Genomic DNA, 25,879 nt, shown 5'->3' with positions numbered 1-25,879 from the left:
AAGATAACTTTTTTATTTTTCTACTTTGTGCATTTTCCTCAATTATCTTTTCCTCCGTTTTTTTTTTTTTTCTTCCTATGTGCATACTAGGTCTGAGCACTTAAGGAAACCCACTGTGTATCATCTATATAAATACTTCTTATTGCATGGGTTTATTTTATTTTTTAACCCCAAAAACTGTAGTTAATGCCACCCAGTATTACACTTTTACAACTGAATACAATTACCTTTAGTATTCTTCAATATTCTTAGTACAGTAATGCCATATGAAAGATAGCAGAAAAGACTAAAAAATGTGCTTTATTTTAAATATTTTTGGTTTGCCTCAATGTAAATGTTTAGATTTACTTTTTGCATTTCTGACTATCTACATTGCTTAGACTTTGTGCTATATAATTAAACTACATGTCTTTCAATCAGATGGCTGAAAACCCTTCCTCTATTTGAAGCCAAGTAATGTACGGTAATCACAAACATACACTGCCCTCCAACAAATACAGGAAATAGACATTACTGCTATATCATCCATAACTTAAACAAATTAATGAAAAAAGAAACATTAGGTTACTTACCGTAACCCTGGTTCCCTGAAAGAGAAGACGACCACCAACAACATTACGTATGGGATATGCCTGCCTATTGGTAGGTATTTTCTGAGCTCTCTATACCAGAGCTGCCGATAGGCCCCTTCCTGGGATGACGCCCTCGATCCTGCCTACTGAAGGATTAAAACCGTCATACTAAGGAAGCCATTTCTCTTTTTGCATCAAACCCGTGAGGGCAACCAATGCTACCTCGCAGTTGGTGGTCGTCTTCTCTTTCAGGGAAAGTAACCTAACATTCCCTTTCAATCAAAGACGACCAGCAACAACATTACATATGGGAAATATATACCAGAGCCGTCGTGAGGGAGAAGGAAAGGCAGCATACGAGGGACGCATCAGAACCACTTAACCCTCCTCTCTCTGGAACACGCTCCTCTCTCTGGAACACCCTCCTCTCTCAGGAACACCCTCTCTCAGTAACACCCGCCTCTCTCAGGAACACACTCCTCTCTCTGGAATACCCGCCTCTCTCAGGAACACCCGCCTCTCTCAGGAACACCCGCCTCTCTCAGGAACACCCGCCTCTCTCAGGAACACCTGCCTCTCTCAGGAACACCCTCCTCTCTGGAACATGCTCGGGAATGGACACAGTCATCAATCACGACACCCAGCTGCTGGAGAGGTGCAAGCATTTCCACAGAGATCAGGTCAAGCGTGGATAATATTCATGGACACCAGGTAATATCACAAAGAGCTGTTTGGATCAATCATTCTGACAGAAGAGATTCAAGCTGAGTTTAACCACAGACATGTTCTTTCAGATAAGTATCTTTGCAGTCTTTTGTTCAGCATAGAAACTGTGTTGGTTGTTCAACTATGTATTCCCACCCCTTCTTTCATCAGATTTTAAAATATAGTTACTAATCATTAAACTCTTATTATTTACTGTATCAATGCCTGATAAAGTTACCCATATTTTCCTTCCCAGTTCATGAGACTTGAAGGTCAGTTTACACCCAGGAGCTCGACGACAACGTTTGATGAGCTTTCCACCCCTTGAGGAAAAAGGCCAGCCCTGCAGAGATCACTGTAGTGAGGAGAAATAGTCCTTGCTACAGTACATTACCCCCCCAATATAATGTGCTTTGTTACAGCCAGGATGTGAAACTGTTCTCCACCAACCATGAAAACCACAGTTGTGTCTTCCAGATGAGCAACTTGATTTTTTAATGATTTTTTATGGTAAAATACAAAACATGTTTCTAAAGGTTTAAACCATTAGATGACTTGTGTGAATAGAAGAGGTTGTTCCCCATGAAGTTTCAGCTCCTTTATAAAGTAAACTCTCTTCCACACGTCTTTATAGCTTCCAGGTCTAGTCCTACAGTCCTCTAGTCCTACAGTACTCTCAGTATTTTGAACCAGTTCCATCTTTCTTTTAAACATACTGTACTGTTTGGGTCAGTTCAAACACAATGAATTACAGTGTGCAGAAAACCATAACAATTGTTTTTGCACCTGATTTTAAAAAAAGCCATATTATTCCTGAAGCCCTTACTGTGGCTCACATTCTCAAATGACAAAACATTAGGTTATTATCATAACCCTGGTTCCCTGAAATAGAAATGTAACCATTACCATATGGGTATTTACCTCCTAAAGACCCAAAACCTGAATAAGATGTGTCAAAGCTGCTCGTAGAGCCTGCGATACAGTCATGGCCCGCCCCCGAGGGCATAAAAGCACTGCAGTCACAGACCTCAATGTCATTTTAAGCCATCGCAAGGGCAATATTTTGGAATGACTTTAGCACTGGGTTGGTAGGGTACGGTACCGGATCTATACCAGGTCGGTTCGGTGACTTTAGCACTGGGTCGGTACCAGTCAGTGACTTTAGCACGGGGTCAGTATGGTACCGGGTCGGTAACCCTGTACAAGCCACTGGCAAAACCACTCAGTCAGTGTTCACACAAGACTAAGGGAAGCCTGCTTGTTAGAATGAACTAACAGCCTTCGTAATGTTGATGGTAAAGCAGTCACCAAAACGGCATCAAGATACTGTTGGAGAGACTGCAAGCAACCACAACCAAAGCAAGTATCTTGGTCCTGCAGTTAGCCCAGCAGCTGCTCTCACTACACGTGTGCTGTAGCACCGCATTGTAGACACTTCAACACAATACAGTAATTTAACAATTACATAAATAATATAAAACATCTCGGAATTTTAGCAAAAGACAAAACAAGAAATAAATAACTCCAGCCGCAGCTATTGTAGCCTGGGGGGAGAGCACAAAGTCAGCCGATTTATGTTGCTTGACCCCTGGGAAGGAGCAACTCAAGCTGCTGGCTTCACGCGGGGCACAAGGCTGCAGTGGGACGTAACTAACAGGCTATAGTGCACAAATACATGTAATTAGTAAAACTAATACAGCGATTATTTTTAATATCACATATCATTTGTGTAAAAACACAATAAATGCAAAATATATAGCAGAAACAAGTAACAAGTTCTTATCTGAACCAGCTGTCCTGTCAAGAAAGGAAAAATGGCGTTGAGTTTTGTGCCCTTGGGGGTGGGCCATTACTGTGTCACAGCCTCTACGAGTAGCTTTGATATATCTTATTCAGGTTTCGGGTCATTAGGTGGTAAATACCCATAAGGTAATGGTTACATTTTGTACTTGAAAGGGAACTCAAAACAGGCTTCACGGAGGGAGAGCTCTTCTCTTATTATTTACAAAACACAGGCATTGATAGACAACAATATTCCATATTACAACCCAGGTCAATAAACAAACTGAATTCCTGCCATTCCATGTTGGTGCCAAGTTTTCGTTTAGTTGTGGAATTGCTTTATCTGTCATCCACCCTGCTGTATGTTTTACATTCCTTACTTTCCTGTTGACAACAAGTCTTGAATGAGTGAGCCAAGACTGAAATGTACACACTAATTTGTAATGGTGACCACATAGCTGCACTACATACCTAATTTAGTTTAAATCAATCTCAGTAGAACACACATTGCATATGATATCATCCACTGGGGAACTAAACCTTAAATGGTCAAACATTTTTATATACTGTACCTGAAACTCTCCAACAGGAATCCAACAGTCTAGACTAGTTTAATGAATATCAAACTGTATTTTATCAACAAAAACTGTTACAAAATATTCTTTAAAACAAGTTTTTGGGTTTTTTTTTGTGTAGGGCCCAGTATCTTCAAAGACACCCTTAAGATAGTACGCAAAATATTTTCAAAATGAACAGCCCTTATCAGAAGCACAGTCCTGAATCGCTCCCAGATATCTGAACAGATTTTTTTGATGCCAGTTATTTTTTAATATACTGCATGTAGTTTCTTACATAATTGTTAAAATAAATTTCATTGAGAAAATGTGTGTACGACACTGCAAAACAGTTTACTGTTATCTTTTTTTAAATTTTTACCCCATTTTTCTCCCAATTTGAAATGGCCAATTGCATTATTTTAGGCTCAGCTCACTGCTACCACCCCTGCGCTGACTCGGGAGAGGCGAAGATGAACACACGCTATCATCCAAAACGTGTGCCGTAAGCCGACCGCTTTTTTTGACTCTGCAGGCCCGCCATGCAGCTACCTCAGAGCTATAGCGTCGGAGGACAACGCAGCTCTGAGCAGCTTACAGGCAAGCCTGCAGGCACGTGGCCAGTCTACAGGGGTAGCTGGTGCGTGGTGAGCCGAGGACACCCTGGCCGACCTAAGCCCTCGCCACGCTCGGCCAATTGTGCGCTGCCCCTTGGGAGCTCTCGTCCATGGTCGGCTGTGGAATAGCCTGGACTCGAACCAGCGACCTCCAGGCTATAGGGCGTAATCCTGCGCTCCTCGCAGAGCGCCTTTTACTGGATGCACCACTCGGGAGCGCCCACTGTTATATATTTTTTTTGGAAATTTAAAAAACACTTGTTATTCCATATTGCTAAGCAACTATACCCAGTTGTTATATTAACAATTTTTTTAATTTTTTTTTAACCTGGATACCACTATAGCTGCAGGTGGTATTTGTCTGTGGCCAGATATAGCACTAACATCATCTTTTGTTAGAATGATTCTGCCATCAGAGTATTAGATATTGCGTGAACAAAAGGTGATGTCAGAACTATGATTAGAGTTGTATCTCAGATAGCACCTGCTACTACTGCAGTGGCATCCAAGGAAATAAAGGGTTAAAGGCATTTTTCCCCCTTGCAGCACTTCATGAGAAGCACAGAAAGTGAATCTACTACAGGTCATTCTTATCTGAACCTCTTAATAGCCCATAGTCTAATCACAAGATTTAAATGCCCTTCAGGCTTCCAACTGCTTAAGTTTAAGTGCACTGTGCAAAGTTATCCAGCCTATGATTCCCATAGGGTACTGGCTATATAATACATCTATTATAAACAAATGAATGACCTCTGTATTCTCAGAGCAGCAGATAAGGGAGCTGTAGACAGAAGTCCACAAATCCATGGAGTGTTACTTGTTCCAGCTCTCTTTATCAAAATAAACATACAGCAGCACTGGCAGTTTTCTTTTGCTTTTAAAAGGGGAAAAATACAAAATGTTTTTATGCCTTTTCATTGTGAGCTTTGAGAACTTGTGGTCCCCAGTTGCACATCCAGTATACCTTGCGAGTGCAAGCCGAGACACAATCGAATCCTTGTCGTCCGAGTTGACTGGGGGCCCATATGTGTGATTTCCCTGTTCACATGTGTTATTTCCAATAATTATATATACTGTCTGGCCACGTAACTAGGACCTGTCTACCCAATTGGATTTGGCTTTGCCCTGGTGTGGGGCATGTTTTCATGGTCTTGGTCCATTGGATATTCTGGAAAACTGAACTAATGCTGTAGAATCCTTAAAGTACTATTGCGGCTCAAGTCCATCCAGCAATGCTGCATATGTACCCCGATTGGGAAAGATGCTTTTGAGATGAAAATGCTGCCCACCACCATGCCAGAATTGTGTGCAAATGATTTGAAGAGCATGACAGTGACTTTATGCATATTCCACCATAATCCCTCAATCCTAATCCAGTTGAGCATGTCCTAATAAAGTGGACATTGTAGTGTAGGTATGTGCATTCTGTATAAACGCCCCACCACCACCACCCACACACACACACACACACACACACACAAGCATAAGAGATGTCACGGTTCATCATTGCTCACATATAAAAGACGAATCTTTTTTTTTTTTTATCTCGCAACAAATGCAGAACTCCTATAAAACTTTGGGTGAGTGATGGAAAGTCATAAAACCTCATGCCATGCTATATAAGTGCATGAATAATGACGGAAGGCTGATGTAAGTTTTATATGAGGCTACTGGCAGAGATTCTGTCAAATATTATTGCAATTGTTGGCAGAGGCACGTGTGGACCACCCTAAAAGCACGGTTATTGTGGTGCTCTTTTTCACCCCAAACTACTGGAAACATGCTTCTGTAGAGCAGTTTTGTTTTTATATTTCTACATCAAGCAGGTAAAATAATACACAACCTGATGGCAGCTTAGACATCGGAAACCTTACAACACATGTTTGGAGTCGTAGCCCAGGGGAAAAGCAAACAAAAACAGTGGTGGAGATGACAACTGGGTTAAAAGAAGCGAAGGTCTGTCTGAAGCAAGCGAGACATTCCAGCATTAAAATAACAAAGCAATGTGCAACAGCAGCATTGCAGCCTAACTGGAGACCTGATGTTGTCCTGTCTACTCAATTTGGCCTATGAATATCTGTTGACTTGGACCATTGTTATCACTGCCTGTTGTCCCCCTCAAAGTCACTGTAGACAGATTTACATTTTTCTTTTTTTAATTATCTTCCCATTTCATGATTACTTTTTGGTGCTCAGAGAAGCCAGTGTGGGATATTGCAAAACAAAAGATTAAGCTGCTGCTTTCTGGTACCAACCAGGAGCCAGTTACCCCTTCAACTTCTAACTCAGAGTTTATATCCAGCTGGTCACACATGAAATTAATCCACACCATCAAATCAGCACATCATTCAGAACACTATGCAGTCAGCGGGCAGCTTTACAGGCAGATGGAGAGCATGTATGTGATAGGGCTGGAGACTGAACTGCTCCCACACCCTGTAGTAGATCACTAGATGGCGCTGGCTTTGACTTAGCCTTGATTTGGATATCTATGGCAGGCAACTAGAACTAAAGAGCAGATATTGAACTACTTTAAAGCTCCTTAACAGACTGACTGTTGCCTAAATACTGTAACAAAATCTCTAAATGTACCATTCAATTGAGCATAGAGTAACTTCATTGTCATTACTGTATTTAGTAACATGACACAGAGCTCTTTATTTCAAGAATGTGCTGCCTTCAAGCGAAATAATAAACTCTAAACAGTTTTTGGCTCTTTTTCGTTTCCATCAGACCACACTGCTTTCAGTGTTAACTGTCCCTCACTAAGAACAGAGGTTTTACCCCTGCAAGCATCATTAAAATACAGGACAATGAATTTCAGACGGCGCTGTGTTCTTGAGAAAGCTAAGTTTGAAATAGCTGCGCCCCATCTCTCAAGCCAAGTTCAGTTGGTCTCACAGGGTTAGAGGTATTCATAAAACAATTCCCTTATCATTGCCAGAAACAAGCCTGGGGTTTCTAATTAACAGAACACCATTGCTATTAATAACAGTTCCTATCTGTTGCCTTCACCACCCATACAGTATGCCCTTTCTATTTTAACCAAGGGTCAATAAAAGGACACAAGAGGTGTCACTGAAGACACTGAAAAAGACAAAAACTTGTTGCAAAGTTTTGTCTCCCTTTATACTGTTTCTTACTTCTGGGTAATTGTATAGAGACCTCATTTTGCACCAATATACATTAACAAAGTAGAGCAACACAGGGTCTACCTGTTACAACAGGAATTTAACTTTATACAGTGCAACCTTGTCATTTATCTAGCAAATGTAAGATAGATTCTACCACCAGCATGAAAAGTTTACACACTATACATTTCAGCAATTTTTTATTTATCCCAGGTTATATAATATAATCATTATATGCTGGTGGATCCTTGGCTTTTCATTTACCAAGTACAGTAACCCGTCCCGTATCCTCCTGTCACATATCCGCCCTAACCGTTTATCCGCCATGGTCAACCTCCAGCAACGTTAGTTTATTATTGAACAGAGAAGATGATTTCAGATAGATCCTACCAAAGTTTCCGTACACTGTGTTGTATGTGCTCCGTGTGCTGCCATTGCTGGTAGTGTCACGTGAGCTGTTCAGTGCCTTGATAAGCAAATAAATCTTGTTCACCTGCGGGGCGTATCGACTTCAATCTCCGTCTCAATCTCCTGTCTGTCACTCAGCAGCGAATGAACGCACCCACACGGCTACTCTGTCACGAGCATTAATACCTCTTTCTAAACAAGGGATCTAATAAAAGCTGAATCTCAAAACAATAATTGTGTGAATATAATAATTGTTACAGCTGTGTATAATGGTATTTAAAACAGGATTCATTCATCCAGCTTTTTACTATCTGCCCTTACTGTGGTCCCACTCCAGGACTCCAGGATTACTGTATGACTCTTTTTACGCAACAATTATTACACATTCCATGTGTATTTTAAGGTCAGGGAGATGAATTATTAAAATGTATTGGAAAATTAAGTTGTTTGGAGCCCTTTGATTGAGGACATGTGTACAGTTTTCAAACGGTTGCTCTCATCGCTTGCAAATTAGTGACTTAAAGAAAATATTTCTTGAATGGCAGAAACAGAAACCACGCTTGTTAAGCCTGACAAGTCATAAATCATTCTGTTCAACCTACTAGTTCCACAAAATTGCAGGCTGTAACTTTTACAATCTGCCGGCTTTGAACCGTATTGACAGTTTTTGTTATAAAGTATGTTTGCATTTATCACTTCACTCTAAGTATTTTATTCATATTGCAGTTTACAGTACATTCAAACCTATGTCACACTTCCTTCCCTCAGTAACTTTGTTAACTTACAGTAGTAGATTAATGTCAGTTTAAGTGACAATAAGCCGACATAAAACTAAAACAAGGAAAGCATGGTGTAGTTACTGACAGAACATGATATACATAACCGTATACAAGTGATTCTTCAACTACAAGGATTGTGATGTCCCAAAGTGATATTTTAACAGAAGTATGTTAATGATATCATTTCTGGTTTGCCAGTAATACAAGAATGTTACTAATCTATGCCAAATCTTTTTTTTTTTTTTTTCCCATTAATATGTATTTTGATATCAATTATACATTTCATGTTTGTACTGGTCCCTTCTCTGATGTTTTGTTTATTTATTTATTTTCTTTTTGTGGAAATGTTGCATTGGGGCAGCAGTGTGGAGTAGTGGTTAGGGCTCTGGACTCTTGACCGGAGGGTTGTGGGTTCAATCCCCGGTGGGGGACACTGCTGCTGTACCCTTGAGCAAGGTACTTTACCTAGATTGCTCCAGGAAAAACCCAACTGTATAAATGGACAAATGTATGTAAAAATAATGTGATATCTTGTAACAATTGTAAGTCGCCCTGGATAAGGGCGTCTGCTAAGAAATAAAAAAAATAAATAAATTGGTGTAACATTTCTATACGTCTGTGTTGAAAGTTAATAACATTTTAATCACCTGACTATTTTTTCTATATATTTTTTTTTGTCCAAAAACAGCGAGTTTTCCTCGGTTTTGCTGTTATTACCATCACAGGAGTGTAAGGATAATGACAATAATTCAATAACTCAGTATCATAATCTTTACAAATAATTCAATAACTCAGTATCATAATCTTTACAAATAATTCAATAACTCAGTATCATAATCTTTACAAAACGATTCTTGGTGTTTATGTTAAATACAATACAAAATTGTTTTTTAAAAATAGTTTCCATTAAATGGTCTATTTTTTAGTTGCTGTTCTAAGAATTACAATTTTAGTAAAATGTTTGAGTTATATAATTTGACATCAACATATTACGGGAAAGGTCATTTTAGTTTATTTAATATCCTTTTTTATTGACGCATTTTGTAACTTTTTCATTCATCTACAAACACCTAAGACAATTACTCGCTAGTGCTTGAAACTGGTTATATTTGAGAATTTTTACAATAAAAAATGTTAAGGTTAAAACATTAGATTTGTTAGTAATTAGAGTTCACTGTGCAAAAATGTTGTTTATGCAGGTAACCCTTGTTTTGACATTGTATAGCTTAGCATAATTGGTATAGGGTTATTATTTTTAGTTTTTTGGCCTATAACAGATGCTGTGATTTGGCCTTTTCTCACCTATGAAGAATGATTGGTTAATTTAAGTCTAGTGGTTAACATCAGTTTTCTATATTATGGTGTGAAAATAAATAAACAAAAAGTTTGCAAAGTAAAAGCTTTGAAAGTCATTACCAGAACGTTTCACCAACTTGAAAGTCTGTTTCAAAGCTATTTTCAAGTGGGTTTGAGATCTGTCCTCTAAATCACTGCAGGAAGAGCGATCAAAAAAAAAAAAAAAAAACATAACAAGTGCTCTGGCTTTTCTTTTACACAACACATCATGGATTGTTATTGCTGTGTTACCCGTTTGACAATGTGGGCAATAATCCTTACACTATCAGTGCACTATAGCTGCCATTTTGAAGTTAAAACTACAAGTACATTTAAACAGTTGTAGCAACACGTGGGGACGTGTAACACTATATTTTTCGTAAAACCTGCTACTTACTCTTTAAACTATTAGAAAATATAGATCATTTGTATTTCTATGTATGAAAATGTTCAAAAATGTTCTTGATACTATAATGTTTTTTTTTGCACTACACCTAACTTTAAAAAAAAAAGATAATGTGCCTTTTTATTACACTCATTCTGTCTTCACATATTTATTTAATATAATTAATGTACTTTGACAACTGTGATGGTAATGAGATTCTGTAAACACCTCAAGAAAATGGCTCAAAAAGTAAATAACTTTGAAAGAATCAGTCACTGCTCTTAATGATTTCCTATTTGTAGGAATTGTACACAAAACTGAATAGATTTGTTTTTTAATCATTTCGTGTGGCCCAAAAAGCTTATAGTTGAAGAATCACCAATAAAAAAAGTAATATGCAATAGCTTTGCATCAGTTATCCTATACGTAGTTCATTAACTAAGCTGAATTTTATTTTACCCCTACCTTACCTTTATTAGAAATGTATTCTACAAAAGTTTAAACAGTAAGAATGGCTTGTAATCAAACCTACAGATTTACTGCTATAACCTTGGAGTTAAATCATTTTTTTTATTGGTCACTGTTGCCTTGGTCACAGTGTATCAGAAAGTAGTAATTATATATATATGAATCAGTGGTTGGAAATTCTGGCCTGTGATTGGTTAAAACAAGGGCAGATCGTCCACTAGGGGCGCTAGGGCGCTGCTCCACCATAGCAGAACACAAGAAAAAAAATAAAAAGCATAAAAACGACTGTGAACATTTAAGTGCTTAATTCTGACATTTACTCACGTTCTTAGTTGTTATTATCCACAGCAAATGTGCATTTTATGGAAAAAAAAGTATTTATGCCAAATCGCTTGTTATGTTTATCGTATGCCTCTTCTCCTGGTTCCGGGGGGTCGCGCCCGGAGGATGACCGTTTATGAGCATGTGTAGTTATGCTTTTCGGCCAAAATTGTAGCCTAGCTTTTTGCTGCTCCTATTAATCCCATTTGGGGCGGCAAATTTAACGCCCAATGGGGAGTCTATGCAGTTACCACCTAGACACACTAGATGGCGGTTTATAAAATATTGCTATATTTATAAGAACATTAAACAAGGAGAAAGAGAAGAAGTAGTTTGTAGCTCGCAGCCATTTTTGTTAGAAAGTGAACGATGACAGAACAAGAAAGAGGTTTCTGCCCCACCTTACAAAAAACCCACCAGCCGCCACTGGTTAAAACCTCATCATAGGAGTAAAAACAGATTGAACTATTGCGCTAACATTCTTCCACCACTGGGCAATAGTCTCCCTTTGTCGTGTGATTGATTCACATCGCCTTCAGTCCCGCCCCTTTTCAAAGAAATGCCTTTCTCCTCTGCACTCCTCACAACAAGAGAAAATAGCTGGATGTGAAAATAACCTGCTGAATACCGATTCTGTGAGTTAACAGAAAATTAATTACAAAAAACATACTACAAAAGAAAGATGCTCCAAACACTAAAATGGTGATTAAAACATCACTCATTGTTTTCTGACTTTCTGAAATTCAAACAAATTCAATGATGTAAACAAATATGCCGGGATATAAACTGGACTATTGATTATGCAGCAGTCAGCAAGCCAGACGGAGAGCTGTATGCCAAAAAAACTATGATAACTATGCGCTATGAACTTAAACATTTTCTGTTATTTATTTATGTTATGTATTTATTTATTTATTTATGCTGTATCAGTTATAGTTAAACAAAATAAATAAAGTAATATTTACTATCCAAAGTTGCTTCACTTATTTTCTTGACTGATTCATATATTAAATATGTACTGTAGACTCAGTGGAAAATTAAATGCCCCTCGGGAATTATTGACTATTGTTACCTCGGGGGCAATGCACTCAGGCTGCCGCTACGGGCATTATATAGCCCCATGTCGGTAACAACATTCTTCCCTCGGGGCAATAATTTTCCACTATAGCATTCCTCTCATCCGTATGTTTTTAATATAGCATAACTTTAGTCAGTGCAGGCACATACAGAGGGTCCTGATAATCGCAGAATTACTGAACAATACCTGAAAGGTTAGAAATATTTGTACAGTATAAAACTCTGAGTTTATTGGATTATGAACAAATTAAATAAGAAGTGTCTACAGGAGGCTAGGATTGAAAAAAAAAAAATGGTGAAGACTGTCGTAAAATCAAGGCAGTTCATTATTGTGTTCCCTGTGTAGAGTGCGACAGACAGACGGAATGACACGTTCAGCAGATAGGGTTGTGTATAAATGAAAAAACAAAAAATACTGCACTTCGCTAATTATACAGTAGATAGATCTTTTCATTACAATTGTAAATACAATGTATGCTTAAATATCATTTAGAAGGTTTCCTGACCAATTCTAAAACCAGAACAAACTCGAGTGAATAGATTTTGGCCTAACTAAAAAGGCTTTGGATTAAGATGGATAATTTACAGCTTGCCAAGCCTTTTCTTCTGTACGTAATTAAAACAGACTTTGAATAGTCCCTTAGAAATAGGCCTGTGTTATATTAAGCTTGGCAATTCTTGCCAAAAATACTGAAAACTGGCAACATAACAAATACAGTATTTGAACCCCCTACACTGTTGACCTGCTAATGCCCAAGAAGCTTCAGGTAAGTATTCAATAAGATGGAGTGACTGAGTCTGGGAGACCAAAATCTTTCTCCATTTCAGCTCCATAGCTGCTTAATCTCACTTATTAACATCCACTTGTTTACCACTGTGGGTGACAATTATTTTACTTCATTGCAAGCTTTCTGGAGACTGCACAGTAAAACCTTGTTGATTAAAACTGCTCATATTTCAGTGCACACATGTCTATTAAGAATTACTAAAATCGATGCAATATTAGGTATAGGCAGTCCAAAACCAACCAAAGCAGCTGTATTAAAGTGAATGACAAGCTGCCACTGGTTTACACATCGCAAATGTACAATAGCTCTGTAAATTGTTAATACAGTGTGAATCATTTTATCTCTCTTGTTTAATTCCAGCCAAAGGTGGTAGTGATTCAACCCACAGTAACCACAGTACCCTTCTAACATGGGAATTCTAAGTAAAGTCTGAAGACTCCCAATAGACTACATCATTTTACTAAAAATGAGTTGTGTGTTTCTGTGGATGGAAGGTTTAAGTGACTCCACTGGGTTAATAACATCTTGTTCTGATTAGCTGAATTCAATTCCAGGTTACAGAGTGCAGGAATGTGGGCAGGTTTTTCTAGCCACAAAAATACCAATAAAGAGGGTAGGGTCTCCAGGGCGGGATTATGGCACAGTTGCAGGACAGTGTAGGGAAACTCTGCAGTTTCCTATGCTGTAGCTGCTCTGTTTCAACCTTGTATTCCAATCCTTTTAGCATGAGATGGCAACTCTTATAAAACATATGAGACACCCTATAAGCAATTTATTAATTGATTGTACAAAAACAAATCAATTGATCTTTACATTGGTGGGTACAGTATACCAAAGCAATATGTTCTTTACCACCACATAAGTACACTAGCATTGTCACCTGGGGTTCAGCTCTAACATAAATGTCTAATACAGTCACTAATTACCAAAGCAACTGTAATGTTTTTTGTCCAATTTATGTAAATGCTTTATAAATTTGATGCTCCAAAGCCTGACCTTCATGAGTTTATACTGACACTAATTAATTTCCTCCACACTCTCCATCTACCCTGCATATTTAACTCCATAGCATTCAGGAAAGACAGGCTGTTGAAGAAATAACAGTAGTGTTAACCTCTAGCATTGGTGTAACACCATGTAACAGTAAGGGCCCCAAACAAGGACCCAGCTAGTTTACCCTGGCATGACATCTTGTAAAAAAAGAGCTTGAAGGTCAGTTGAGGTCAGAAACACAAATAGACTGCCAGCCTGCTTATTTGAGAACCACATTCAAATCTGAAGCATAAACAAGCAAAAACGAAACCGTATAAATACTTGTATAAAATGTCAGAAAGTTATACAAATGTAACATTTAAAATTATGATTTTAATTTGTTTTGGTACAAATGATGCAGTATTTCATGGAAAAAAAAAAAACCTTAATTGACTAGTACTTGTTTACCTTCTACCTCTGTTAAACTTTAAATAAATATGGCAAAAGGTTTAGAGGAACACATGTTTTGCATTTTAAAGTTTTATTTGGATAATAAACATTTTTTTGTAACCATTGGAATGACACTATAAATACATTGTATTCATTCTTACTCAATTCTCTGTCAGCAAATTCAAGGACAACAAATGTCCTAGCCCAAGTTCTGCATTCATTTACCTGTATGGAGTGCAGTTTATTTGGTAAAAATCATTTAAAACAAAAGTAGTGTTAGTGCATACGGCTCTCAGAAACAGTATTTAGACTATTTCACTTTCACAATCACGCTACAACCTTCCTGCCAGACATCACTGTATGCACCTCCACCTCTTTTGCAGTGATTTTAAGGAGACAAACACATATGTACATAAGACTAGTATAAAACTGTATTGTATAAAATTAAATGTACATTATTCAAAAAAAAAAGAAAAAAACATACCAATAATGTATAATTTTTGGACTCTGGGGTTTAACAAAAACTTCAGAACAAGAGAGTCCAAGTACTGTTGAGGTAACAAGTCAATTCCAATTACTTTAAAAGGACTAAGTGTGCTCTTGTTTCCTATGGGTATGAAAGAACTATATTATTTCCTGGAAACAGAATTAAATATATTCTAGGAACAGTAGAAGCATGCATTACATCAATCATTCCTTACTACCAGAACACAATACTAAGGTCTGGAATGCTAGGAGTAACCTTTAAATGGAATCTTTATCTACATCTCTATTCCAATGTCAAAGTCACTGCAAATGTCAATAGCGGAAGGCTATGAGGAATTTACGGCTTGTCAGATGATAGAGCCATCAGCACTATCGCTTTAATCAATGCTTTTCAACCCTGGTCCTTGAGTAACCCCAAGCAGTCCAGGTTTTTATTTTAAATAGTAACATGAATTTTGTTTAAAACATGCCTTGTTTTACTAGAGAACATAAGATAGCACTTAGAGAGACTTTGTGGAGCAAAAGTGATGGTAAGAGTCTTCGATTACCAGAGTGCAATACAGAAAACCAAAAAAAAATAGAACTGGTTTAAACAACTTGAATTTTTGGGTGTTCTTGGGGACCAGGGTGGAAAACTGCTGGCTTAAATAAAAATAAAAAAATACATTTAATATATGGTGTCTGTATATCGTCTGTATACAGACGTGCTCAAATTTGTTGGTACCCCTCCACAAAAAACGAAGAATGCACAATTTTCTCTGAAATAACTTGAAACTGACAAAAGTAATTGGCATCCACCATTGTTTATTCCGTATTTAATAGAAATCAGACTTTGCTTTTGATTTTTTATTCAACATAATATTGTAAATAATAAAACAAATGAAAATGGCATGGACAAAAGGAGTGGCAGACACTGTTGAAGCAGCAAAGGTCATTCAAAATGATCTAGACAGCATTCAAAATTGGGCAGACACATGGCAAATGAAATTTAATAGAGAAAAGTGTAAAGTATTGCATGCGGGCAATAAAAATGTGCATTATAATATCATATGGGAGATAGTGAAATTGAAGAAGGAATCTATGAAAAAGACCTAGGAGTTTATGTTGACTCAGAAATGTCTTCATCTAGACAATGTGGGGAAGCTATAAAAAAGGCTAACAAGATGCTTGGATATACAGTGCCTTGCGAAAGTATTCGGCCCCCTTGAACTTTGCGACCTTTTGCCACATTTCAGGCTTCAAACATAAAGATATGAAACTGTAATTTTTTGTGAAGAATCAACAACAAGTGGGACACAATCATGAAGTGGAACGAAATTTATTGGATATTTCAAACTTTTTTAACAAATAAAAAACTGAAAAATTGGGCGTGCAAAATTATTCAGCCCCCTTAAGTAATACTTTGTAGCGCCACCTTTTGCTGCGATTACAGCTGTAAGTCGCTTGGGGTATGTCTCTATCAGTTTTGCACATCGAGAGACTGAAATTTTTGCCCATTCCTCCTTGCAAAACAGCTCGAGCTCAGTGAGGTTGGATGGAGAGCATTTGTGAACAGCAGTTTTCAGTTCTTTCCACAGATTCTCGATTGGATTCAGGTCTGGACTTTGACTTGGCCATTCCAACACCTGGATATGTTTATTTGTGAACCATTCCATTGTAGATTTTGCTTTATGTTTTGGATCATTGTCTTGTTGGAAGACAAATCTCCGTCCAAGTCTCAGGTCTTTTGCAGACTCCATCAGGTTTTCTTCCAGAATGGTCCTGTATTTGGCTCCATCCATCTTCCCATCAATTTTAACCATCTTCCCTGTCCCTGCTGAAGAAAAGCAGGCCCAAACCATGATGCTGCCACCACCATGTTTGACAGTGGGGATGGTGTGTTCAGGGTGATGAGCTGTGTTGCTTTTACGCCAAACATAACGTTTTGCATTGTTGCCAAAAAGTTCGATTTTGGTTTCATCTGACCAGAGCACCTTCTTCCACATGTTTGGTGTGTCTCCCAGGTGGCTTGTGGCAAACTGTAAACGACACTTTTTATGGATATCTTTAAGAAATGGCTTTCTTCTTGCCACTCTTCCATAAAGGCCAGATTTGTGCAGTATACGACTGATTGTTGTCCTATGGACAGAGTCTCCCACCTCAGCTGTAGATCTCTGCAGTTCATTCAGAGTGATCATGGGCCTCTTGGCTGCATCTCTGATCAGTCTTCTCCTTGTATGAGCTGAAAGTTTAGAGGGACGGCCAGGTCTTGGTAGATTTGCAGTGGTCTGATACTCCTTCCATTTCAATATTATCGCTTGCACAGTACTCCTTGGGATGTTTAAAGCTTGGGAAATCTTTTTGTATCCAAATCCGGCTTTAAACTTCTCCACAACAGTATCTCGGACCTGCCTGGTGTGTTCCTTGTTCTTCATGATGCTCTCTGCGCTTTAAACGGACCTCTGAGACTATCACAGTGCAGGTGCATTTATACGGAGACTTGATTACACACAGGTGGATTCTATTTATCATCATTAGTCATTTAGGTCAACATTGGATCATTCAGAGATCCTCACTGAACTTCTGGAGAGAGTTTGCTGCACTGAAAGTAAAGGGGCTGAATAATTTTGCACGCCCAATTTTTCAGTTTTTTATTTGTTAAAAAAGTTTGAAATATCCAATAAATTTCGTTCCACTTCATGATTGTGTCCCACTTGTTGTTGATTCTTCACAAAAAATTACAGTTTCATATCTTTATGTTTGAAGCCTGAAATGTGGCAAAAGGTCGCAAAGTTCAAGGGGGCCGAATACTTTCGCAAGGCACTGTATTGTAAGAAGTGTTGAATTTAAATCAAGGGAAGTAATGTTAAAACTTTACAATGCATTAGTAAGACCTCACCTAGAATATTGTGTTCAGTTCTGGTCACCTCGTTACAAAAAGGATATTGCTGCTCTAGAAAGAGTGCAAAGAAGAGCGACCAGAATTATCCCGGGTTTAAAAGGCATGTCGTATGCAGACAGGCTAAAAGAATTGAATCTATTCAGTCTTGAACAAAGAAGACTACGCGGCGATCTGATTCAAACATTCAAAATCCTAAAAGGTATAGACAATGTCAACCCGGGGGACTTCTTTGACTTGAAAAAAGAAACAAGGACCAGGGGTCACAAATGGAGATTAGATAAAGGGGCATTCAGAACAGAAAATAGGAGGCACTTTTTTACACAGAGAATTGTGAGGGTCTAGAACCAACTCCCCAGTAATGTTGTTGAAGCTGACACCCTGGGATCCTTCAAGAAGCTGCTTGATGAGATTCTGGGATCAATAAGCTACTAACAACCAAACGAGCAAGATGGGCTGAATGGCCTCCTCTCGTTTGTAAACTTTCTTATGTTCTTATGTTCTTAAAAATGATGGGACCGCTAACCTAATATTTTGTTGCACAACCTTTAGAGGCAATCACTGCAATCAAACGTTTTCTGTAGCTCTCAATGAGACTTATGCACCTGTTAACAGGTAGTTTGGCCCACTCTTCCTGAGCAAACTGCTCCAGCTGTCTCAGGTTTGATGGGTGCCTTCTCCAGACTGCAAGTTTCTGCTCTTTCCATAGATGTTCGATAGGATTCAGATCAGGACTCATAGAAGGCCACTTCAGAATATTCCAATGTTTTGTTCTTATCCATTCTTGGGTGCTTTTAGCTGTGTGTTTTGGGTCATTATCCTGTTGGAGGACCCATGACCTGCGACTGAGACAGAGCTTTCTGACACTGGACAGTACGTTTCGCTCCAGAATGTCTTGATAGTCTTGAGATTTCATTGTGCCCTGCACAGATTCAAGGCACCCTGTGCCAGGCGCAGCAAAGTAGCTCCAAAACATAACCGAACCTCCTCCATGTTTCACTGTAGGTATGGTGTTCTTTTCTTTGAAAGCTTCATTTTTTCGTCTGTGAACATAGAGCTGATGTGACTTGCCAAAAAGCTCCAGTTTTGACTCATCTGTCCAAAGGACATTCTCCCAGAAGGATTGTGGCTTGTCAATATGCATTTTAGCAAATTCCAGTCTGGCTTTTTTATGTTTTTCTGTCAAAAGTGGAGTCCTCCTGGGTCTTCTTCCATGGAGCCCACTTTCACTCAAAAAGCGATTGATGGTGCGATCAGAAACTGACGTACCTTTACCTTGGAGTTCAGCTTGTATCTTTTTGGCAGTTATCCTTGGTTCTTTTTCTACCATTCGCACTATCCTTCTGTTCAATCTGGGGTCGATTTTCCTCTTGCGGCCGCGCCCAGGGAGATTGGCTACAGTTCCATGGACCTTAAACTTCTTAATAATGCAACTGTTGTCACAGGAACATCAAGCTGCTTGGAGATGGTCTTGTAGCCTTTACCTTTACCATGCTTGTCTATTATTTTCTTTCTGATCTCCTCAGACAACTCTCTCCTTTGCTTTCTCTGGTCCATGTTCAGTGTGGTGCACACAATGATACCAAACAGCACAGTGACTGCTTTTCTCCATTTAAATAGGCTGAATGACTGATTACAAGATTGGTGACATGTGTGATACTAATTAAATAAACTAATTAGTTTGAAATATCACTATAATCCAATTATTTATTATCTTTTCTAAGGGGTACCAACAAATGTGTCCAGGCCATTTTAGAATATCTTTGTAGAATAAGCAATAATTCATCTCTTTTCACAGCTTCTTTGCTTTATTCTATGACATACCAAAGGCATGCAAGTATACATGATAAAATAGCTTTTAATTTCATCACTTTTCAGGAGGAATGAAGCATTATTTCAATGAGCTATAAGGGTACCAACAAATTTGAGCACGTCTGTATGTATATCGTAGGATATATACGGTTTTGGAATCCCTATAGTATAGAACAAAGTGGCCAATGTCACTGTTGTATAATATACAAATATAACCTAAAACACAAAAGCACTGCATTATGAATGGTTTAACTGGTTAATTGTCATGTAAAATATGTACCAAAGTGCTTCACACAACCCATTATACACATTGCCCCAAGTAATTCAACATTTGTTATCCTAAGTATGTCTGCTACATGTCAAGTTGAAGCACTACTGAAATGCATTAGGTTATTAAGAAAAGGAAGTACCTAATGATAATTGCGTGGCTGAGAGTCAAAAGGAATCAACACCATCACTTCATCAAAAGAGCTGACATTTTATCAAGTGCTTCCAAGCCAACATCGGGTTCTTAGTTATGGAGGAGATGCCAAATATTATTGTATGTTGCCATAAACACATTAAATCAGCAAAGCTCTTTGACAGGGTCTAAAACTGGCAAGATAAGCCATACAAATACCTCACACTTTAAACAATTACACAAGTGTGGGATTTAGAATTCATAGGCTGGTGAAAGATGGTGTGAGATTTCTAAGCACCCAGATTTAATAGTAAAAGGTACTTTTCCAAGAAATCTGTTTATATGAGATCTAGGAGTTCACTTAAGCTCCTGTGTAACTCGAGGGGATATGAAAGTAGCACAGCCTGCACAGCTCTAAGAGTACACTTAGGGCTTGATCCTAACAGCCATTTTCTCCAAAACATCAACGCAATTGTTTTCTCAATAGAGAAACAACAATGAAAAAGGCTAAAATGAATAAGAAACAACTTAATACTTCATTCAAGCCATTGAATTAAAAGTCTGAGGCCCACATTTATAAAGGGGAAAAACCGACCGCAAAAAGCCACGTAATGTGCATGTTCAGTACAGCTGCACTCAGCGTCAAAATAACAACATTTTTTTTCCATTGTGGATTTTGGTATTCCATATTTCTCTGATACTGTTCTGTAGCCATTTCCTTTGTTGTAGTTTGGCTAATGTTCACTAAATGCTTGTATTGAACATTCAATGATCTTATGTTAAAGTACAGGGTGCCAATACTTTAGTCTACAAAATGGAAATTTATAATTTCTAGAAATTTCTTGAAAACAAATAATTTTAGGAAAACATTTTGTAGCAAAAGTTTTGCGTTTGTGGATGAGGAAAAAAAGCTACAAGAAATAGAGGTCTACAATTATTTATTTCAGCAATTATTTTGCAAAACTCAAAAAATGCTAATTCAAAAGTATTCATAGCCTTTGATGCTATGATAGTATTGTCTACAAGGTGGTAGAAATGTCAATATGATAATGCAGAACCTAATTCTAGAAAAGTCGAGAAAATGCTGGATTGTAGGTGAAAATTCTTAGAGAGTATAAAAGGGTTAGGCATAAGATGATTGCTGTCATTAATATTGGACAAAGTAAAGAGCTATCTGAAGACCTTAGGCAGAAAATGATTTATTGTCATAAGGCTGGAGAAGGATACAAGAAGATTTACAAGCATTTGAGTATCCCAATTTCAACTATTGTTTCTATTATCAAGAAGTACAAGACTCATGGTACTGTCACAACGCTCCCTCGGTCTGGAAGAAAGAAGGTTATTTCACCAAGAACAAGAAGAAATTGTGAGGAAGGTTAATTACAATCCGAGATTGACTGCCAAAGATATTCTAAGTGAATTGGATGCAAGTAGGACTGTGGTTTCCATTTCAACCATAGGTTGAGTATTGCATGGTGAAGGTCTCAATGGTCACATGCCAAGGAAAAAGCCACTCTTAGGAAAACGTCACAAGGACAATCGCTTAAAGTTTGAAAAACGGCATTTGAATGATGGATATGAGTTCTGGTAAAAGGCTTTGTGATGAAACAAAAATCAAGCTATTTGGGTCACACCGTAGTCGTTACATTTGGAGAAAGTTCCAATACATGGTAAAATGGATTCCACAGCATACCAAAAGATATTGGCCAATCACCTGAAACCCTCCGCTATAAAATTTGGTTTAAAGTGCAACTGGACGTTCCAACACAACAACGATCCAAAGCACATCAAAATCTACTTCAGAATGGTTAAAGAAGAATAAAATCAAGGTTCTGGAATGGCCTAGTCAAAGTCCCGATCTAAATCTGAGTGAGAATCTTTGGTATGAGTTGAAGAAGGCTGTGAAGTTCTTGGAATTTGAATGAACTGAAACAATTTTGCGTTGAAGAATGGTCAAAAATCACTAATCATGCCAAAAGCTCATTGACAAATATCCTAATCATTTAAAAGAGGTTATTATTGCTAAAGGTGCCTCAACTAGCTATTAATTTAATTTTCCTTGTCAGGGTATGAATACTTTTGAATTAGCATTTTTGGAGTTTTGCAAAAAAATTGCTGTAATTGTAGACATCTATTTCTTGTAACATTTTTTCCTCATCCACAAAAGCAAAATTTTTGCTACAAAAGAATTTTCCTGTAATTATTTGTTGAAATCCAAAGTAACTTACACATGGGAAATTACGCAAGTATCGGTATCACGTAGAGATAGTTGGAGAGAACAGAAAATGGAGGGTTACGAACCGTTAAAGGGAAAGCTCAAACCTAGTTTGGGGTATAAATTAAAAGGAAAAGAATGTCCTTGATATTTATTTAATGTGTCAACAGTAGGGGAGAATGTTAGATTGATGATAGATTCTGCAACATATGTAAGCTGTTTTTTTTTTTTTTTTTTTAAATTACTGGTTTTGTTTTTTTCTTTGAATATAATGTTAAAAAAAAGGTTGTTCATAAGGAGCCCATAAAAGCATTACTTATGTTTGCATGGAAGACAAAAGAAAATCAATTCTCAGTTCTTGTGCATTATATTTTGCATTTAAACTCTTTCATGGATTGACATTGTTCTGTGAAAATTTACTGAAATAAAAATCATAATTAAAAGACCAAATTCTCATTGTGCATGGATTAATCTACCGATTAGCCTACTAGTTAATTAACTAATGCCCGTAAATTAATATCTATATATATATATATATATATATATATATATATATATATATATATATATATATATATAGACACACACACACACACACACACACACACACACACACATTCAGTTAAGCGACTTGTATTTGGATATATCTGTGTGTGTTGACATTTTTTTAAAAATATACCAGAACATATTTCAAATATTTCAATAGCCTTGTTAAACGTAATTTCTGTCCCCACATCATGGTGGTAAAATACTATATGTAATGTTTAAACAGCGACAGGGACAAACCTCAACTTTTCGCCAGTGAGAAGTTTTTAAACGTTGTAATAAATATTTCACCAAACAATAAAATACAACAATTATTATATTTTCATTCACCACTGCTGCTGATTGTCTGTGCCAGAGTAGGGTAGAATCAGTCCCAGAACTAGAGGCTTGTGCTACCAATCTGTGGTGACTGACACACTCATTCAGGAAAGCTTTTTTTTAGTTTATTTATTTATTTATTTATTTTAATTATCATGAAACAGAATTACCGTACGGGCTATAGCTACCCCTTTTCATCCAGAGCTTCTAGCAAACACTGAAATAATGTTGCATTGCTTTGTCAATGGTTGCATTGCTTTGTCCATCAATTCTGCAATGTTTTCCCTGGGATATGAGCGTGATTGTTGGCTTAGGACGTGCATTACTGGGATTCTATAGCGCATGGAGTTAAATGAAACCTATATTAATAGATTTGAAGAGCCAATACTGTTTTTTAAATGAACTGTATGTACAACCACTAGCTTTAAAGACATCTAATGTCTCTTCAAGTGTAGTTGGAGATTATAAGAAATGTGTTATTATTTATATTTGCATATGTAATACATTGTTGGATATTGTGGGTATCTGTAAATCATATTACCTTCATCAACACTGCAAAGAAAATGTTAAAACAAATACAATAAATGTTTTACTACTTTTAATAATGATCTGCCAAAAGATGTGTATAAAATATAGTGCTGGTAGCTTACTAGGTTGGGGCTAAACACACATTTAAAACACAGATTTGTGCTCTTAGTGTGATACTTAAAGGATTTGGGGACACTGCATATATTCTTGATTTTGCATATCAGAACCCATATTTATTTTCATGGGAAAACAATGTGATGGTTTGTTTTTTTACCATTTACTTAGATCTAGCTTTTATACAACTTTAGTGCTATTGCAGATCTATAAAAGTGTGACCACCCTTTGGGCCAAGCATTCATGTACAGTAGCTCCTTCATAAATCTCAACCGGTCCTCATTGTCTGATTTTACAACCCATGTAAACTGGAACACTGCCATTCATCTCATTCTTTGGGAAAGTTTCACAATCAAAATGTATGACTTTGAACATAATTAAGATTATTTTGATATGTATAACTGTATTTCCATGGCCTGGGTCATTAAATCAGTGAAGTTGGTAGAACCTTGGGTCACACTGGAGAACTCTTCAACAGAATGTTAAAACCCTCAAACAGAAACCATGCTGAGCACAGTATCAACAAAGCCAGCAGCAGAAACAGCACAAGTAAAGGGAAAGTATTAAGTGAATCAGATAGAGTTCTCTGGTTTGAACTTAGTTTCAACCAGCTTTTACAAGTGTATCTGTCTGGTTTAATTCCACAGTTGATTAACGAGCCTGGGAATGCAAATAAGAAATATCAAAGCACTCTCAATGATGTAGAAAAAGATACTGTAGTGATATGTATAGAAAAAGTATTCTAAAAATAACAAGGGCTGCATTAAAGCCACACACTCAGGTCAGCAAATCAAAAAAAAAAAACAATGCTCAGAAACTTTTGCAAATGTTCTTCTCGTCAAATGCAGCCCTGGTGTTCAGTAACAATGAAAGGTCCATAAATAGATACCAAGAGTAATATATTAATATTATATTCGACCAGCTCTTTAACTATCTTAGATCAACTGTTTAGCTTGGTATTATGTGATCTTGGCAGCCCTTTAACTAAAGCAAAACTCAAAGATACTATCCTGAGTTAGTGTTCCCAGAGAAGGAAAAAATATTACTCAAAGCATTCATATCAGCAATCTAGGAAACCTGTCAAATAGGCACGAGAATATACAACTGCATTTGACCAGCAGCGTTAATTTACCTCTGGAAGGAGGGTTATCAAAGTCTGACAACGGTCAGCTGTTTTTTTTTTGTTTTTTTTTGTTTTTTTTTACAACAAGAATGTCTGGGTTTTTGTAAGTTCAAAATGGAGTACATAAAGCTGTAATGTAGTGGTGTATATCCTAACGAGAAATTCTAGAATGGACTTTCACTGGCTTAAGCAAAGTGTGACAAGTACTTTACATGTGACCAAGTGGATGAAAAACTAACAATAGCTATTGGAGTGCACTTGTGTTGAACAATGAGATATTCATTCCCAAATCCCTAGGAACAAAGTGGGTCCCACTTCAAAGAAATTATACAATTTCGACCTTGACAGGTTACATTTTTTTTTAACACTCACATGTCTCTAATAAAGATAATGCATAACTTCGAGTAGGTTACGAGAGCTAACCCACTATGATGACAGATCTGTACTCAGTGGTACACAGTAAGTCTAAAAAAAAACCCTGTCATGCATCCTATGCACCACCAGTTTCAAGGCACTGTTTGTTTTCCTTGCTTCAAATTAACCCAGTTTAACACTCCTCAAAACATGTGATAAATTCCTGTGCCGATAGGGAACAAAATAAGCTTGAGTAGCCTTAAACTAATATATATATATCCCACAGAGGAGCTGATAGCGATAATGTAACTTGGCAGCACAAGCAGGGCCTTCACTGAGAGAAGGAAGACAAGGGATATCAAAAGGTCACTAGCTCCAAAAAAAAAGCCCATGCCTGGGCTAAGGCAAGAAAAAATAAACTTCTGTCAATTCCTTGAGATTTTGCCCTGAAAGGCAGCCACTGTAAAATAGTACTAGAATTCCAAAAAAACTAAATGCCAGCCAAGCTACACTGGAGCAAATCTGCTACTGCAAGAGCCAGGAAGGAATATCTTGTTACACTCTCAGTCCGAGTTCAGTGGTAGGGAACTTTACCAAGACACAGGTTTATTTAAAAATGCATTCACTCCGTCATCCGTCCAGCAAATAAAATACCTTACCGACGGGATCCAAAAAAGGGATTTATACTGCGCCATGTTGGAATCTACAGTACATTCAACCTAAATCTCCAGGAGCAGCAACAATGATCCAATTCATAAAGT

At 37.5% G+C, this 25,879-nt stretch overlaps 1 protein-coding gene across 1 annotated transcript in view; it reads right to left on the bottom strand.

Annotated features, from left to right (window-relative positions):
- Positions 1-25,879, bottom strand: part of LOC117409129 (ADAMTS-like protein 1) — a 235,444-nt gene that overhangs the window by 97,472 nt on the left and 112,093 nt on the right. The gene's annotated exons all lie outside the window — the stretch shown is intronic.

This window comes from Acipenser ruthenus, chromosome 2 (genome assembly GCF_902713425.1).
Source record: "Acipenser ruthenus chromosome 2, fAciRut3.2 maternal haplotype, whole genome shotgun sequence".
NCBI lineage: Eukaryota > Metazoa > Chordata > Actinopteri > Acipenseriformes > Acipenseridae > Acipenser > Acipenser ruthenus.
The sequence above is the reverse complement of the archived record's forward strand: the minus strand, read 5'-3'. Positions and strand labels throughout refer to the sequence as shown.